The sequence below is a fragment of the Lampris incognitus genome, chromosome 12 (genome assembly GCF_029633865.1).
Source record: "Lampris incognitus isolate fLamInc1 chromosome 12, fLamInc1.hap2, whole genome shotgun sequence".
Classification (NCBI taxonomy): domain Eukaryota; kingdom Metazoa; phylum Chordata; class Actinopteri; order Lampriformes; family Lampridae; genus Lampris; species Lampris incognitus.
In genome coordinates, this window is record NC_079222.1 from 53,378,271 (window position 1) to 53,398,115 (window position 19,845).

A 19,845-nucleotide genomic window follows, 5' to 3' on the forward strand; every position below is an offset into this window, starting at 1 on the left:
TGATTTGCTAATGTCCCTTACGGCTTTCCGTAGCGCCACAACAAAGTCACGTGATGTACGTAACAACGTCAGTCGGAATCCGGTCGGTGAATAAACACCCAGCACGAGAGAAGTCGTCCTTGCTTTATTAATGTTATAAGTTAACATAGCCAGAGGGCACAGATCATTACATGGTGTCAGAGTAGCGGAGTTTAAATACCCAATATGGATTCGTACGGCGTTCCAGCTCCACGGATGGACTGGGAATCGGCGAACTTACCTGAAGCATGGAGACGATTTCGACAAACAACGGAGCTAATGTTCACGGGCCCCCTGCGCGGGAAGAACGAAGAGGAGAAATGCAGCTACCTCCTGCTCTGGATAGGGGAAAAAGGGCGCGATGTGCACAACACTTGGACACTCAGCGGAGAACAAGCCAAGAAGCTAGAAACGTACTACGATAAGTACACTGAGTACATCACCCCCAAAGCAAACCCGATTTATGCCAGATATAAATTTCATGAAAAGATGCAGGGAGAGAGTGAATCCTTCGAACGATTTGTAACTGAGCTAAAGCTCCTAGTCAAAGACTGTGGCTACCCAAATGCCGACGAGATGGTCAGGGACCGCATCGTGTTTGCCACCAACTCACCCAGAGTGATAGAAAAGCTACTTAGCCAGGGAGCTGAGCTAACGCTAGAAAAGGCCATAGATGTAGCCCGCTCACACGAGCTAGCAAAGCAACAGCTAACGTTTATGGGCCAGGGCAGCACACATGAAACGGTGCACGCAATAGGCAGAAAGACTTACAAACCGAACGCACCCAAAGCAGCTAACGCTAACTTCAGACAAAGTGAGGGTAACGTTAGCACCGCCGCTAGGGCGTGTAGCTATTGTGGAGGGCTACACGGCGCTAAAGCCACTTGCCCAGCTAAGGGTAAACAATGCATTAAATGCAAGAAGCTCAATCATTTTGCTAAAGTATGCAAGTCTAGCTCCCAGGGACAGACAAAGTACTACCGCGGCACAGTACATGCCGTCGGAGAGAACCCAGAAGAGTACACCACTGACAGAGAGCAGGAAGAACTGTACTTCGACAACATTACAGTGGAGAGCACCGCTGTGGGAGAACAGACAGAGCTGTACATAGACTGCATCTCAATAGAGAACAACGGAAAAAGCAACGAGCAGGCTTACGTAGAGGTTGGAATTGGCACACCTCCACAGAAGGTAAAGTTTAAACTAGACACTGGGGCACAGGCCAATACTATTCCCACCAACCTGTTCCAGGCGCTGTTCAAAAATGTGATACTGAAACCAGCAATACACAGACTCACTGAATATGGAGGAGGCGCGCTGAGCGTGAAAGGCACATGCAAACTCAAATGTAAGTACAGAGACAATGCAATGATGCTGGACTTTTACGTCATTGACACAAACGCCCCACCAGTCATGGCAATGAAAACATGCCGTGACCTAAACTTGGTAAAAATAGTGATGGCTGTGAGCGAGGAAAACAATGTCACATCACAGAGCATAATGGATGAGTATGCAGATGTTTTCCAGGGAATAGGAGAGTTCCCAGGCGAGTGCACCTTCCGCGTCACACCAGATGCAACGCCGGTCGTCTGCCCGCCACGCAGAATCCCCATCGCCCTACGCAGCAAACTGAGGGACGAGCTTGACAGCATGGAGAAAGGCGGCATAATCTGTAAGGTAACAGAACCCACAGAATGGGTGAACGCACTCGTCATTGTTGAGAAGCCAAAGACAGGCAAACTTAGAGTGTGTTTAGACCCCAGAGCTCTTAACAAAGTGATACAACGACCTCACTACCCCCTCCCCACGCTGGAGGACGCCACCACAAAGCTTGCTGGAGCTGAGTACTTTAGCGTGTTAGACGCGCGGTCAGGCTATTGGGCCATCAAACTGAGCACTGAATCCTCAATGTTGACGACATTTAACACAGTGTTTGGCAGGTATCGTTTCCTCAGACTGCCATTCGGAATCGTGTCCGCTCAAGACGAGTTCCAGAGACGCGTGGATGAAACATATGAAGGATTGGACGGTGTGACGGCCATAGTGGACGATATACTAGTGTTCGGCAAGACTAAAGAGGAACATGACCAGCGTCTCAGAGCGATGCTGAAGCGCACAAGGGAGCGAGGGGTGAGGCTCAACCCCGACAAGTGTCACATATGCGTGTCCGAGGTAAGCTACTTCGGCCACACGCTCTCACACGAAGGCATCAAACCAGACCCACACAAGGTGAAGGCGGTCAAGGACATGCAACCCCCACAGAACAAAGCAGAGCTGGAGACAGTCCTCGGCATGATCAACTACCTCGCCAGATTCGCTCCACACCTCTCACAGATAAACTCACCCCTCAGACAGCTTCTGAAACAGGACAGTGAGTTTGTGTGGGATGCAGTCCACGACAAGGCGTTCCAAGAGATGAAGAATCTCATTACACAGCACCCAGGTCCAGTACTCTCATATTTCGACCCGCAGAAAGAGCTGCGACTCCAAGTGGATGCATCCAAAAGTGGCCTTGGGGCTGTCATGCTCCAAGATGGCAAACCAATTGCCTATGCGTCCAAGTCACTCAACAGCACTGAAGAAAACTACGCACAGATAGAGAAGGAGCTCTACGCTGTGGTCTTCGGCTGCAAGAGGTTCCACGAGTACATGTATGGACGAAAAGTGATTGTGGAGTCAGACCACAAGCCTCTGGAGGCAATACTAAAAAAGCCACTGGCAGCAGCACCACCCCGGCTGCAACGGATGATCCTGGCGCTCCAAAAATACGACATCCAAATCATCCACCGCCCCGGTAAGGACATACCGGTGGCCGACACACTGTCACGCAAGTCAATAGAACACCACGACAGTGACCTACAGGAAGGGATGGAGGCCCAAGTGCACACAGTCCTCAGCAACATCCCTGTGAGCGACACAAGACTCACAGAAATCAAGCAGGAAACAGCGCAAGATCCACAGCTCACCGCACTCAGACGAGCCACACTCACTGGCTGGCCAGACACAAAGAAAAAGTGCCCGCCCAGCATCCAGGAATACTGGAACCACAGAGCAGAAATCTCAGAAATGGACGGTATCCTGTTCAAAGGTGAGAGAATCATTGTCCCCCAAAAGCTTCGCAAGGACATGATACAGCGCATCCATGCCAGCCACCTTGGCGTGGAAAAAAGCAAATGCCGAGCAAGAGACTTACTGTTCTGGCCTGGCATGGGGAAACAGATCGAGGATGCGGTAGCAGACTGCAGCATATGCCAAGAACGGCGCAGCGCAAATGCAAAGGAACCAATGATGTCACACGCCATACCCGAGCGGCCGTGGCAAGTGATAGGCACAGACCTATTCACATGGAACTCACAGGACTTCATAGTCACTGTGGACTACTACTCCAGATTCTTCGAGCTAGAAAGACTTTACAGCTGCACCTCATCTGCCGTCATCATGAAGCTGAAAGCAGCAATGGCTCGACACGGAATCCCCGAGACTATCATCAGCGACAACGGTCCGTGCTACAGCTCTGGTGAGTTCCGCAACTTCTCACAGACATGGGGTTTCTCACACACCACCACAAGCCCCCACTACCCACAGAGCAACGGCCTCTCCGAGAAGACTGTCCAGACGGCCAAACGCATCCTGGACAAAGCCAAAGCTGAGAACAAAGACCCCTACATGAGCTTACTGGAGTATCGCAACACACCGGTGGACAACCTGAAATCACCGGCACAGCTACTGATGAGTCGGAGGCTGCGGTCCATTCTCCCATCAACAGCAAAACACCTGCAGCCACAGATCGCCAGTCAGGAGGATGTTCACAAAAGGAGAGAGGTATGTCAACAGCGCCAGCAGGCATACTACAACCGAACAGCCAAACCTCTGCCCCACCTGCCCGCAGGCACACCAATCCGCTTCCGGCAGGAGGATGGATCCTGGAGACCTGCAACTGTGGAAAGACCAGCGAACACAGACAGGAGCTACCACATCCAAACCAAAGAAGGTCAGATCTACCGACGCAACCGTCAACACCTGCGACAAAGCAGAGTGAACACTCACACTACACACACACACACTTCACAGCAGACTGTTACCAGCGCTAACAACAACACACAAGCCCATCAGCAAGAGCATGCTGAACCTCCAGACACGAACAATCAGCGACAACCAGACACACAGCCTGGTTACACCACGAGGTCAGGTCGCACGGTCAAACCAAGACAAATCCTTGACTTATGAATGTAAAAAAAAAAAAAAAAAAAAGATGAAATGTTATTACGGTGTCACATTTAGACAGGGAAGGAAATGTTTTACACTACTTTGTTGCAGTCCAGTTATATAAGAGTTCCATTTTCATATTCTTTCTTATTAAGATTGTATTCGTTTATAAACATGCTCAACGTGGTCTGTATCTCTGCAGAGAAAGCAGCACTTTTCAGAAAAAGGGAGATGTAATATTTGCTAGTAATATTTGATTTGCTAATGTCCCTTACGGCTTTCCGTAGCGCCACAACAAAGTCACGTGATGTACGTAACAACGTCAGTCGGAATCCGGTCGGTGAATAAACACCCAGCACGAGAGAAGTCGTCCTTGCTTTATTAATGTTATAAGTTAACATAGCCAGAGGGCACAGATCATTACAACTATGACCATTGTTGTCATAATATTTGCATAACATAAGCATTCTATGTTGATGGTTGAGGCAAGCCTGCTGTGGAGATGTTGGAGTATTATTTGAACTTTTTTTACATCCGAGGTCATACTTAACTTTTTAATCTTTCATCTGTCATAAATAAATAATAGGAATCAGTATGAGTACTCACCCAGGACTATATTCAATAATGGTATTTTCAAGTCATCCGGTCCTTGTATAACCAAAGTGAGAGCTGTGTCCGCATTCTCGGCACAAAGTCAAACACGTTTTCGGTGGGTGTCGGACTCCGCCAAGGTTGTCCCTTATCTCCGATTCTGTTTGTGATATTCATGGACAGGATCTCAAGGCGCAGCCAAGGTGAGGAGTGTGTCCGTTTTGAGAACCTCAGAATTGCATCTCTGCTCTTCGCAGATGATGTAGTTTTGTTGACTTCATCAGAACGTGACCTCCGGTGCACACTGGGGTGGTTTGCAGCTGAGTGTGAAATGTCTGGGATGAGAGTCAGCACCTCCAAGTCTGAGACCATGGTGCTCTACCGGAAAATGGTGGATTGCGCCCTCTGGGTAGGGGATGAGTTGTTGCCTCAAGTGAAGCGGTTCAGGGAGTAGGATGGAGCGGGAGATTGGCAGGCGGATTGCTGCAGCATCAGCAGTAATGTGGACGTTGTACTGAACCGTTGTGGTGAGGAGGGAGCTGAGCTGGAAGGCAAAGCTCTCAGTCTTCGTTCCAACCCTCACCTATGGTCATGAGCTTTGGGTAGTGAAAGGGTGAGATGGCGGATACAAGCGGCTGAAATGAGTTTCCTCCGTAGGGTGTCTGGGCTCAGCTTTAGAGATAGGGTGAGGAGCTCGGACCTCCGGAGGGAGCTCGGAGTAGAGCCGCTGCTCCTTCGCGTTGAATGGAGCCAGTTGTGGTTCGGGCATCTGATTAGGATGCCTCCTGGGCGCCTTCCTTTGGAGGTTTACCGGGCACGTCCAGCTGGGAGGAGACCCCAGGGTAGACCCCGAACTCGCTGGAGGGACTACATGTCCAATCTGGCCTAGGAACGCCTTGGGATCCCCCAGGAGGAGCTGGAGGGCGTTGCTGGGGAGTGTAGGAATTATATTCCCTTCTCGAACAGCAAAGACCACAAAAACCGGATTATAAAACGAAGCTTCTTTATATGAAAATATAATTCACTTGTTTTCATGAACTAATTATTGAACTACTATTCAACTCAGTCATGTGACCAAATAAGTCACATGGGAGAGGGAGAGGGACGTCTGGAGTGCCCTACTTAGCTTGCTGCCACCGCGACCCGACCCCAGAGAAGTGGCTGAAGATGAGAAGAGATGATGCATTTTATTTTTAATGCGCTTTACATTTGATCAAATAAACATAAAAGCAACACACCAAAAACATAAAACATCATTAACCACACACTAAAAACAATTCTGAAGAGATGTTCTCAACAGCTGGAAGTCACGAGACTTGCCGAGAGAGAATACCTACAACAAACAGGTACCGCCAATACCTGTTTGTTAACTGCTGTCTACATACCGCCACAAGCTGCTGCTGCAGTGGTTCTGAACAAACTGTATGGGACCATTAGCAGGCGGGAGAACTTGCACCCTGAGGCCAGAGGACTTTAACCACTGTAACCTGAAATCTGCTTGTTACGTCCCTCAGTCTGGAGAGGGTGCAACAATTAGTGTACTGGTTAACAGTGAGGTGACGGTGCAACACAGTGAGACATAAACGTATAAATATAATAACAAATATTTATTGACACCATGACAGGACATGGGGACCGAACGGTTGCCAACACAATAAGCTACTCACAAAAGTAACCCACCCTTGACAGTGCTGAAAAGCGCCAAACCTAAAGACAAGGTGGCAACCGCTCCTAACCTAGTGTGTCTAACAGGAGGTAAGCTATGTGATGGGGTGTTTGCCCATGGGCATCTCACCTTGATCCCCTTGCCCAAAAGAACTAAACAAATTAAAGGCTAAACATAACTCAAAATAGTCAAAATGCAAACTTAACCGAAAACGGGCCAGACATTACAAACACAAAGTAGCTACAGAGACAAAGACATCAACACAAAGTAGCTACACCACACAAACTAAAACCACACAAACTAAACTAGCTGGCCGGGGAACTGAAGTCATGTGGGGGTTTAAGTGGGAGACTGCACAGCTGATGGAAAGTGGATGATTTGTTGACCGGTTGATTAGGTGATGAGGAGCACCTGGCGGATACCTGAATGTAGAGTGAGAGTGAGGGTTAAATACAGAAGGGAACAAAATCAACTTTACGGACACGGACACACCAATGGCCGTAACACCCCCGCCCATAAAAACAAGCTCCTACATGCTTGTTAACAAAAACCCCACAAGAACAAAAAAAAGCTGACAATGTTCTACATAACATGACAGTAACATGTGACTAAACAAAAAGGTGGAGCACCTCAGCCACAACAATGGATCACCACAAGTAGCTCCGCTACATCCAAAATGTGACCCAAAAATGTCCAGCACCTTCCCACCAACACATGGTCACCCACAAAGTGACCCTCAACCACAAGTTACTGAGTCAAAACACAAAGTAGCACACACACAGTCACGGTGGCGACCCACGCCAAATGACGTAGCTGCGTTCGACCCACAGGTGAACCAGCTACAACTCGTGATCACACAAAACAAAGCACACACAAAACGGTCATCCTGTGGCGACCCACGCCAAATGACGTAGCTGCGTAGCTACAACTCGTGACCAAACAAAAAACACAAAGCACAAACACAGTCACAATACGAGATGTGCTAGTGTAACCCACTCAAAAATAACCTACAAGCAGGGTTTGGTTATTTACAGTCTAATTTCCTATTTCTAGGTATATTTTAATTATATGTTTCACCTGCATATTATTTTAGTCCAGCAGAGGGCAGTACAGGTGCTGCGGATAGTGAAACCTACTGCAACGTTTCTCAGGGAGAGGAAGAGCGAAGTCGGAAAACAGCAGGGAGTAGTAAGATGAAGTTGAAACGTGAGCTCAAAGAAAAAATGGAATTAAAGAAATAATTAGAGGGTTTTCTCCGCAGAACGCACCTGTAAGCAGGTAACGGTGAGTGTCTTACTAAGTGTTCGCCGTGTGCGTTGCTAGTAAACACAGCATATTGGATTTGTTTCACAAGTAGATGAGACGTTCCAACGTAAGCAAAAAGCCAGTGGGAGTTCATCTCAAGTTAAACCAAGGGAAGTGTTATTAGAAGCTGTTCACATCTGCAGCGGTTGAGAGAATCCGATGTATACCAATTGTAAGCTGCTATATGTTCATGGATGTGGATTTTTGAGTGATATTAGTGTCAGATCTGGTCATGTTTAGTTGATAAGTCATTGAATGTTGCCCTGCTATGCCGGTTGGTGTTTTTCTTGAGATGATTTGGGACAGTCCATTAGACAGATCGCCAACGGACGCGCGGCAGACGAGCAGAGGGCGTGAAGAGGAACGTCTCGCCAGCAACCGGAAGTGTTCTACTCCACATGTCTTCATTTCATCGGGCAGATAAGCGCTGAGATCTCACCACACTTAATACAAAACATACTACCCGGGGAGATGAACATTGTTTACTTTTATTTTGGGGGGGGGGCTATTTCGTCAGAGCTCTGAAAGGTTTTTTTTTTCATTTTCTATGTCGTGTTTAATGTTACAGTAAAATAAATGCCGGCCGTTGAGTAAAATGTAATAGGTGTTTTGGTGTTTTCATTCTCCACTCTTTGAAAAGTACCTTAAACAAGCACTTGTAGTTTATTGTGTACCTATCAAGTGCCCACCTTACGATAGCATGGAGTAGCTGGTGGAGGAGGCATGGTGGAGGTTGAGAGCCCCGCACTCACAGCTCTAAAGGTCTACCGCCCGCAACTCCCCTCCCGTCTCTCTGCCACAAATCCCACCCTACAAATCTCCCACAGATACTTTACTCAGCCTGCCTCTCAGGCGGGCGTCAGCACCCATAACGAGTGCAACACAGGGGACTAGGGATCGAACCACAACAGGTTGGCTGGCAGCCTAGCATTAGCGTCGGACCTCGTCCACTTCGGCACAGAGCTCCGCCACCAGGACCAACACCATGGCAGAGGACGAAAGGAAGTGGACCAGCAGCCACAGCCATACCCACCACCAAACCAAGAACACACCAACAACACCTGCTAACACTAACGCAATAATGAACACCGTGCTTAACAACACCGAACACCAAACTCTAACACAGCACACTACAGGAAATGGCAACTAGCCAGACCAAAGCTACTAATATCCCGGACGAGGCCCCATTTGTTACGTCCTTCGGTCTGGTGAGGGTGCAACAATTAGTGCACTGGGTAACAGTGAGGTGACGGTGCAACACAGTGAAACATAAACGTATTAATATAATAAAATAAATATTTATTGACACCATAACAGGACAAGGGAACCGAACGGTTGCCAAAACAATAAACTACTCACAAAAGTAACCTACCATTGACAGTGCTGAAAAGCACCAAACCTAAAGACAGAAGACGGCAACCACTCCTAACCTAGTGTGTCTAACAGAGGTAAGCTACGTGATGGGGTGTTTGCCCATGGGCATCTTACCTTGATCACCTTGCCCAAAAGAACTAAACAAATTAAAGGCTAAACATAACTCAAAATAGCCAAATGCAAACTTAACAGAAAACAGGCCAGACATTACAAACACAACGTAGCTACACAGACAAAGACATCAACACAAAGTAGCTACACCACACTAACTAAAACCAAAGAAAGCCAGACAAGGAAGTTTCAAAACTTACAGCGACGAACCAACAACACTAGCCAAGCAGATATACTTAGTACCTGGAGACAAAAGACAGAACATCCCACACAAAACGGAACGCAGAACAGATGGATCAAGAATCTGTCGGACAAGGTACTTTCACAATCAGAGAAGGAGGTCTTAGCCAAAGGACTGAACTTCGCCATGACACCCAAACCACTGCCTATAGTTGACCTCATCACATCCACAGAATCAGCTATAAGGAAAAACAAGCTAACAGAAACCGAGGTGGAACAGCTTAGGTTAAAGGTATCAGCAGCTCTGTCCCATGCAAAACTCCCTCCTTCCAACCTAACCATGGAGGAAAGGAAAGCCGTGACAGCCCTGAGCAAGGACGAAAACATCACTATCCTTCCAGCAGATAAGGGGAGATGCACGGTTATCCTCGACACAACAAACTACCACGCCAAGACCACGTCATTACTCAGCAACACCGACACCTGTGAGCCTCTGAGACGTGACCCTACTAGTGGTTACAAGAGGAGAATAATAGAGTACCTACAGAAACTACAGAAAGGAGGAACCATTGATCGGATACAATACCACCGTCTCTACCCACAAGATAACATTCCATGCATATATGGACTCCCTAAGATCCGTAAAGATGGAACCCCCTTCAGGCCCATCGTCAGCAGCATAAACTCGGTCACGTACAACATTGCCAAACATATAGCCAACATCTTGACCCCTTTAGACCTCCTCCTCTGTTGAAGGATGGTTTTTCCAGTTTCGCATAGATGGCTTCCTTCACCCCTCTTTCAAACCATCTATCTTCCCTGCCCAAAATGTGTACGTTGCTGTCCTCAAAGGAGTGTGTCTTCTCCTTTAGGGTAGATAGACTGCTGAGTCTTGTCCTGATGAGTTTGGCCTTCTGTGTTGGGCCATCCGTTTGTGTAGTGGTTGTTTGGTTTCTCCTATGTATAGGTCAGTGCAATCCTCATTGCATTGTACAGCATACACCAGATTGCTTTTTTGGGTGTGTGGTACACGGTCTTTGGGATGAACCAGTCTTTGTCGGAGTGTGTTGCTGGGTTTGAAGTATACCGGGATGCGGTGTTTGTTGAAAATTCTCCTGAGTTTCTCAGAGACCCCAGAAACATATGGGATGACTGTGCGATTCCTTCTGTTCCTTTTCTCCTCATCGCTCACCCGGTTGGTCTTTTTGGAACGTGTTGCAGTTTTCACAAAGGTCCAACTGGGGTAGCCGCAGGTTTTTAAAGCTCCCCTCAGGTGTTTGTGTTCTTCTCGTTGGGCCTGAGTGCTGCTGGGCACATTGTCAGCTCTGTGTTGCAAAGTTCTGATGACGCTCAGTTTGTGTTCCAGAGGGTGGTGTGAGTCGAAAAGTAGATATTGGTCTGTGTGTGTAGGTTTCCTGTCTTCCCCAATGTGGACGTCACAGTCCAAGAAGGGCAAACTGTTGTTCTTTGCGTCTTCCCTTGTGAATTTAATGTTCTTGTCCACTGAGTTGATGTGTTTGGTAAACGCTTGCACCTCTTGTGTTTGGATTTTGACCTATGTCGCTGACCAACCCCTAGAGGTCGTTGCAGCTAACGGAACTGATGTGCCATTTGACGGCTGGATAGATGTAACCCTGGAGATTGTGAGCGTGAACCATGGAACTGTAAAAGTGCAAGTCCCCATGTTAGTAGGCCAAAGTGTCAGTTTCCCCCTGTTAGGGTCAAATGTTATCACAGAGATAATCAAGGGAAATGAGCAGACAGATGGCATGGATATCAGCTCACTGCTAAAGGAAGTTTTACATGTTAATGAAGATACAGTCAAAGCCATAGTGTCTACCCTCAGTGCAACTGTGTCAGATGAAGAATCTCCTCAGTATGTCAGGGTAGGGAAGAAAGGGCTTAAAATCTCGGCAGGTCAAATAGGTGAGGTGAGGGGCAGAGTTAGAGCTTGGCCAGAAGGGAGAACAGTGTTGTATGAGCCAGCTATAGACAATCACTGTCCAGAAGGTTTAGAGCCACTCCCTGCGCTTGTGGATGTCCCCAGTGGTTTGTCCAAAGTTGTTAAGATCGCTATCCAGAACGTGACCAAACATGATATTTTTCTCTCAGGAAGAACAGTACTTGGCACTCTTCAGGAAGTTGCTGATGTGAAACTGATCACCTGCCCTATGCAACATGGCGCATCAGCCAAACCGTCCACGAAGGCTGACACCTGCTCTGTTCAACTAAGCTCTGAAAAACGAGGCCAACAGGTAAATGACAAACAAAAACCTCAAGTAAACGAGAAATGGCAGCCACCCATTGATTTGTCACACTTGGAGGAAAAGGAGCAGGAAACAGTAAGAAAGATGCTGTATGAGGAGTCGGATGTTTTCGCCAAAGATGATAGTGATATCGGCTGTATCCAAGATCTGAAACTCAGAATCAGTCTTAAGGATTATGCACCTATACAAAAGCGCTACAATGCCATCCCAAAGCCTTTATACAGGGAAGTAAAAGAATACGTACAGAATTTGCTGAATCAAGGATGGATAAAGAAGTCAAAATCGCCATATTCGTCTCCCGTGGTCTGCGTGCGGAAAAAGGACAGCAGCCTACGGTTGTGTGTCGACTTCAGAGAGGTTAATCGGAAAACCATTCCCGACCGACACCCCTTGCCACGTATCCAACACCTGCTGGATAACCTCGAAGGCTACACTTGGTTCTCCATACTTGACCAAGGGAGTGCTTACCACCAGGGCTTCGTGGGTGAGAGTTCACAACACATCACTGCATTCAACACACCATGGGGGTTTTATTAGTGGGTGCGACTCCCTTTCGGACTCACAAATGCACCTGCGGCATTTCAGAGATGTGTAACGGGGGCAGTCCTATGCTGTTCTATCCTGGTCAGCCTGCTGCACGCCCGTCACTCTCATCATTAGCTCTGCGTTGTGTTCTATTTTCGGTGGGGTCCCAGGTGTTGTGGGGGGCCCTCAGTCTCTCATCATCATCATCATCATGATCAAGGAAGGAGGGGGGACACACAGGACTCTATTTGGCCCACCTTGCCATTTATTTTAGTTTCAAACCCTTCGACAAACGTCCAGTCCTCCAGCGGGAGCGGTGTTTCTTACGGACGTGGGGGTCGAAGTTCAACCACTGCCCGGACTTCACTTGTGTGCGTTAGAAGGAGAAACCGTCCACGGGACTCCGATGTAAGAAAGGATAAACAAGTATTTTATCCCACAGCTTGCAGTATCTTCTTACAGGGATACTCAAGGTTACGTTCTCCTCAACCAGCAAAACTGTCCTACCGTAAGAAACACGCGTGGCTCGGCTCGATCGCTGCTTGAGACTTCTCCCACCAAACAAAAATGGCCTCTCCCGCGTTCCCTCTTCCGTGTACCCACAAGACCTCTCTCTTAAAGCGACAGTACATGTATATGACGGTCGTTGGAAAACATACATAAAAGTAAATAATGACATAAAATAAAATGTAGTAAACACAAATCACAGCACACAGACAGGATTTGGTGATATTTCATACTCAAACAAAATAAAATAAAAACATTAATTTTAACCTGGTTACAGATGCATGGAGGGAGTTCTGGAAGGTCTGAGGGATGAGTGTTGTTCCCCCTATTTAGATGATGTGCTGTGCTATTCTGCATCTTTTGATAGTCACATACAAATACTACGACAAGTGTTTGGCCGAATGAGAGAACGCGGTATCAAACTGCGACCAAAGAAATTTGAACTTTTTAAACTGCATGTTAGATACATAGATCGTGTAGTATCAGATGAGGGAGTCCAAATTGACCCCAAGGACTTGGAGGCAGTAATACAGCTTTAAGAGAGAGAGCCCAAGACAGTGGGGGAAGTTAGAGCCTTAATAGACTTCTTAAGCTACTGCCGATCTTTTATCCAGGACTTTGCCAGAATAGCCAGACCCCTTTTTGAGCTTGCACAGGGCCAGAAGGATTCTAATCAAACTGTTCAGTCCAAGATCACTAGAGGGAAAAACTGCACCACGATCAGGGGCGGGAATTTGAGAATGCACTGTTTCAGAGACTCCAACAGTTGGCCAGCATATCTCATTCTTGAACCACTCCCTACCATCTGCAGGGGAACCCTGTTGAGAGACTGAACAGAACACTGCTCCAGATGCTTCGAACCCTACAGGATGAGAGAAAGTCTGATTGGAAAGAGCATCTGCCTCATATTGTGCACGCGTACAATTGCACTATCCACGAAGCTATGGGATACTCACCATTCTTTCTCTTATATGGAAGAGCCCCACGCTTGCCAATCGACTTACTATTTGACCTGAAACCTGAGCAAGAGACCCCAGACAGACAAATGTTTGCACAAAAATGTGCAAGCAGGATGCGGGAGGCATACAAAATTGCCTTAGAAAATAGTAAAAAAATCCTCAGCAAAAAGAAAAAGGCAATGTGACAAGGTTGTGAAAGGTGCCACCCTCCAACCAGGTGACAGAGTGCTCGTGCGGAACCTCTCCGAAAGAGGCAGCCCAAGCAAACTCCTTGCATACTGGGAGGAGAGGGTCCACCGTGTGATCGAGAGAGTCGGTGAAGGGCCTGTGTACAAAGTACAAGCTGAGAGTGGAGGCAAAGTCATCCGGGTGCTCCATCGAAATCTCTTGCTGCCAGTGAATGCCTTACCTTTAGAGGAGACTGGAACTGGATCTGTAAAAAGGGAACAAACGAAATGGAGAACTAACAACAATGGGATGTCAGAGCAGGACTCTTATGAGACTGACAAAGAAGAGGATTCATATAGCCCCCGTCTCATACCGGTGTATAGGATGACTCCTATTAGACCTCGTGCTACTCACTCAGAGCCACAGAGGCCGCTGGATCCCTCTGCTCATGAGTTCCAACCAGTGAGAAATGTATCAGCTGACAAAGAACCAGTTACAGGACCAAAACCAGCTCACAACAGCAACAAGTACCAACAATCTCACAAAGTGCAGATGATGGAGAAACATATGAGGAAGTAAATGGTGTCCAAGAGGAACACGGTGAAGTAGAAGAGGAGCCTGAACCAGAGTCACCAGGTGAACAAACTGTAAGGAGATCCTCACGTGCACCATGACCCAGGGGAATGTTCACTTATAACAGTTTAGGCCAACCTTCATATCAACTTTTGATGCCTGGAGTCAACTCTGTGTTCCAATGTGTACCCTACTTCATTTCAAGTACTGAAATGCCAAGCCTAGTCTTCCCGGACACTAACAACGTGCCAAGGCCAGTAATCTGGTCTTACTAGACTGAAGACCAGAACTTGATCCATGATGGACAAGACACTTAACAGATTCTTTAGGCAGCGATGACTTCTTCTGAGGTGAACTCTTGACTGTGTGATGACTTATTATTGTAGCTGTAGATGTCAGGAGACATCTTTAAAAAGTAGGGGAGAGTGTAGCGGGTGGGAAAATAGCCCCTATTGAAAGTTAAATAAAAACTGACACCCCCCTTATTTTTTTTGTAAATCTAAAACATGTAAATCGCCGTCTCCTTTATAAATAGTCTTCTTTCTATACGTCAATTCATTTAAATGTTTGTTATCTTCTGGTGACAGCAGGTGTCACTGTAATACCGGGTACAGTAGGGAAACACCCAACTCAAGCCGTGTTGGTTACGGCAGGGGCAGAATAAATATGGCGCTTGAGTTGATAGCATACTAAACCCGTGTCTGTTCCTTACTGCTCCACAGCCATTTCAGGACTGTGCAGCAACTTTAGCTACTGGCTCAGGCCTCCCTTGACCTGAGGCTGGTAACATACACACTCTACCAGGTGATCCACCAGGGCGTCCCAGAGGTGTAGTTTCTTAAGTAGAGGTTTGACCCAAGCTTTCTTAAAACTGCTGGGAACGGTTCCAGTACTAAGTGATAAATTAACAATGTCTAGCATTGTAGGTCCCAGGAAAGGCCAGAGGTCTTTAGAAAGTTTTGCTGGTAAGGGGTCAAGTAGGCAAGCAGTTGGTTTAGAAGTTGACACGAGCGATGGTGTAGCGGTCTAAGCATCGGCTTTGTGTCGATGCAGTTGCCCACTGGCGACCGGGTTCGCGTCTCGGTCTCGTCAGATCCGACTATAACCGGTCTCGATAAAGCAGCAATAATTGGCAACGCTGTCTTCGGGAGGGGGTGGAGTCGGCTTGTGTTCGTCACATGAATGCGTCTCTGTGTGTGTCGGAAAAAGCAGTGGTTCGGCCTGGCTTCGCCTTGTCACGAAAGTGGGGAGGCATCTCCTTTGAGACTGCCGGCCGGAGGCGATATTATGAACCCTACATAGGCCTCGCCAAGACCCGCCCTACTCTGTCTGTGATTGGCTAACCCTATCCCTAACCCCACCCTAACCCTAACCTTAACCAACCTAACCAACGGAGGCAACGAGTACTAGCCAATCAGAGGCATCGGGTCTTGGCGTGGCCATAGTAGGATTCTGGGTCTTGGCGAGGCCTATGTAGGGTTCATATGTTGGCCGGCCGGAGAGATGCAGTTCGCGAACGCATGCAGTACGAGGCTGGGTGTTTGAATTAAAATAGGGAGCGATTGGCCACTAAATTGGGAGAAAAAGGGGAAAATCAGAAATAAATTTAGAAAAAAAAAAGAAGTTGACACGAACTTAGTCAAAGTATCAAGAGAGATGGTCTCAAAAGATGTAATAACAGGGACTCTCTTCTACAGTAGCTGGAGATCTTCTGGAGTGGCTGGAGTTGAAGAACTAATTTTGTTTATTATCTCATCAGCTTAATCGCAGAAGTAACAAGGCTTGAGACAAATTATCCAAATTCTTCAAGAAATAGTGCATAAGGGCCAGGAGATCGATAAAGTGTCACAATTTTGTGACGATTTCTCTTCCAAATATGTCTGGATCTCAGAGACTGTACATCCAATTACATATTTGGCTAGCTGTAGTCAGCTAAAAGAAAATAATATTCGTAGCTACTACCAAAAAAAATAGTTATCAGTCTGTGAAAAACAGTACCAGTGCAGTGACTACCAAGTTGTGCAGCCAAGCGTTGTTCTGTAGCCCCTAGCTTAGCTGTGGCTAAATGACTGAGAGGGTTGTTATCGGTGTACACCACACATTTCTGTCCCAGTAGGTAGTCTCTGAACTTTTCAGTCATGGCCCATTTAAGGGCCAGAAACTCCAATTTCATAGAGCTATAGTTGTTCATGTTACGCTCTGTAGGCCTAAGGCCACAGCTAGCATAAGCTACAGGTCTAACCTTACCGTCCTGTTCTTGGGAGAGCACAGCACCCAGTCCATTGTAGCTGGCATCAACCTCTAGAATGAAGGGTAAGGTGAAGTTGGCATAGGCCAAAACGGGAGCAGCCACCGACCTACTTTTAAGGCCCTCAAAGCTAAGCTCACACTCCTCCGTCCATGCAGCAAGTGGTTTCTGGGACTTTGTGCCAGTCAGTTCAGCTACTAGGCCATGCAGAGGGGCGGCTAACTTTGCAAACCCTTCAATGAAACGTCGGTAGTAGCTTGCAAATCCTAGAAAGGAGCGCAACTCAGACACATGGTTAGGTCGTGGCCACGTTGAAACCACTTCAATCTTGCTGGGATCTGTGGACACACCATCCCTTGATATAACGTGGCCCAAATAGCTCACCTCTGCCTTGAAGAAGGAGCATTTCTCCGGCTTAGCTTTGAGACCTTCTTGCTGCAAGCGGCCCAGCACAGCATCCAAATGCTCCACGTGTTCTGCTACAGTGGAAGAGAAGACAACCACATCATCCAAGTACAGTAACCATGACTGACAGTGCTGGTCTCCAAAGATCCTCTCCATTAGTCTCTGGAAAGTACTTGGGGCGTTGCACAACCCAAAGGGTATACGATTCCACTCAAACAGCCCAAAGGGAGTGCAAAATGCAGTCTTTATCTTGTCTTTTTCTGTAACTGGTACCTGGTTATACCCTGCAGCAAGGTCCAGGGTGGAGAACCAGCGGGCCCCTGATAGGGCATCGAGGGACTCTTCAATACAGGGCAAGGGAAAGGCATCCTTGCGGGTCGACACACAAACGAAGGCTACCGTCTTTTTTCTTTACCAGCACAATGGGAGAGGCAAAGGGGCTACTACTTTCTCTGATAATCTGTGCCTTAAGAAGCTGATGGATGTGGGCCTTGGCTGCCTCATACTCTGAACGAGGGATCCACCTATATCTCTGACGTACAGGTACCTCATCTACTAGAGGAATATCATGAGAAATGAGATTAGTGCAGCCTATGTCTCCATCATGAGCAGAAAAGACGCCACTATACTTTTGCAGCAAGGACCTGACCTGACACTGCTCCGGCTCTGTGAGAGCTGTTAAGTCAACTGCAGCAATCTTTTCCTGCACTGAATTGGAAACAGTCTGAGAGGAAACTGTGGCTGCTGCTACCTCTTCCTCAAGACCTGTAGGTAAGCTCACCAAGTGAGCATGAGTCAGTGTACCTATCACAGTGCGTGGGTACAGCAAAACATACTGGGTCCCTACATTGACAATGGGGATGTAAACAGTACCCCTAGTCACGTTGACCAGTGCTGGGGATGAAACAACCCTGCAGACAAACTTTGACTAAGGGGCTCAATTAAGCATCGTCTGATAGGTAATGTCAGGAGCAGGTAGCTGCCACAATCTTCATAGTACCCCCTGGGACTCTACATACCCTCCGCCCTTTCACTTTTACACAACCTGAGCGATCAGGGGGGGCATTCGCCTGGGCCTGATGACATTGCTGGAGGGCCTGCTGAATTGTGGTGGGAGCCTGCAACACAGAGGGTAAGTTAAAGAGGGCAGGGCCATGCTGTACAAACAACTCCTTGTAACGTTCCTTAATAATGTTCATCCCCAACACACCCGGTACTGAGGGTACACTGTGTTGGAGATCCTTAACCACCAGCACTCCCCGGTTAGCAATCACTTTACCACATAGCTGTAAATCCAACTCAAAGTAGCCTACATATGGCATTGCTAGCCCATTAGCAGCATTTAGCCTTAACCAGTTGCAAGAATGGAGTTTTTCTAGGCCCCAAGGTTCAAAATGCTGTACAAAGAAACTCTCAGTCACGGTTGATACCATTGACCCCATGTCAACCAGACATGGAACTGAAATCCCACCCATTAGTATGGTAATAGTTGGGCAAGCTGACACCAAGTTTTCTGAACCATCTGCTACGGACTCTGAGCCGGAGGCGCCCCCACTTGAACTTTGGCTCAACAGTTCAGGAGGTGAAAGTTTCCCTGGTTTGAAGGACAGTCCCTATCAGAGCTGGAGTGCGCTGCTACAGAGGTTGGCTGGGGCTGCGCAGCTACATACTTGCTACGAAACTCCCTGGATAAGTTACCACGCTGTTGGCACCTCCAACAAATGGCAGTTCTCTTGCGATGATTCAACTGAGGTTGGGGGCATTATTAAGGGCTGCAAGACTTCTGGTAAACTGGTTCAACTGCTCTTGCTGATTTCTGAGAATTTCTTTCAGTTCATTTAGCTCAGAACCGACTAAAGTATTATTTGTCTTGCTATAGCTGGCATGGCCGCCCTGGACTATGTGCTGGAAACCAATTACAGAGGGGAGAGAATGACTTCTACCTCTCCCACCCCGTGGCATCCCTTCTTGCTCCCACCTAATGGCCTCACTGCGGACATCTATCAAGGTGGCGGTAGGGTGACCCCGGACAAATTGTTTAAGTTCCCTGCATAGGGAGCAGTCAAACACATGCTCGACAAACTGGTCTCTGAGTAACACATCTTTGTTTACAAGACCATTAGGAGCCTTTTGACCACTTTATCCATTAGACACATTAAAACATGAGAAAATTCGTACAGTGTTTCCCCCTCCTGCTGCTTTCTGGAAAAGGAGTCCTCCTGCAAGGACACATATGATTTATTACACCCATACAGTTCTTGTAATATAGCCAAAATTTTAGCTGGATCTTCCCTTTCATCTTGTGACCGGTACTTAATCTCTTCCCTTGCCTCTCCTTCTCAATGATCATACATGAAGAGTGCTTGCTCAGATGAGGATAAGTGTCAAGCCCGTATACAAGCCTGGACCTCTTCAATCCACACAACAATGCTCAGACCAGTCCTACCCCTGAACATTGGACACTTCCTGTCTCTGGGAAGATAAATCAGTCTCTCTGCTACTGGGACCTGGACTGAAGACTGCCCAGAGGCTGAAGTACTTGATGTGGTGGTGGACCCAGGCTGGTTGGCTTCCCGTTCCTGCCGCATCCTTCGATTCTCAGCTTGCAGTTGTGTGACCAAGTCTTTTAGCTGGGCAAGTTCCTCCTCCATGGTGGGACACAGAGCAGAAGAGATCAGAGCACCGGCCTGCAATTCAGGGATCCGTCCAGGACCCGCTGCTGTTTTGCCCACACAAAACTCA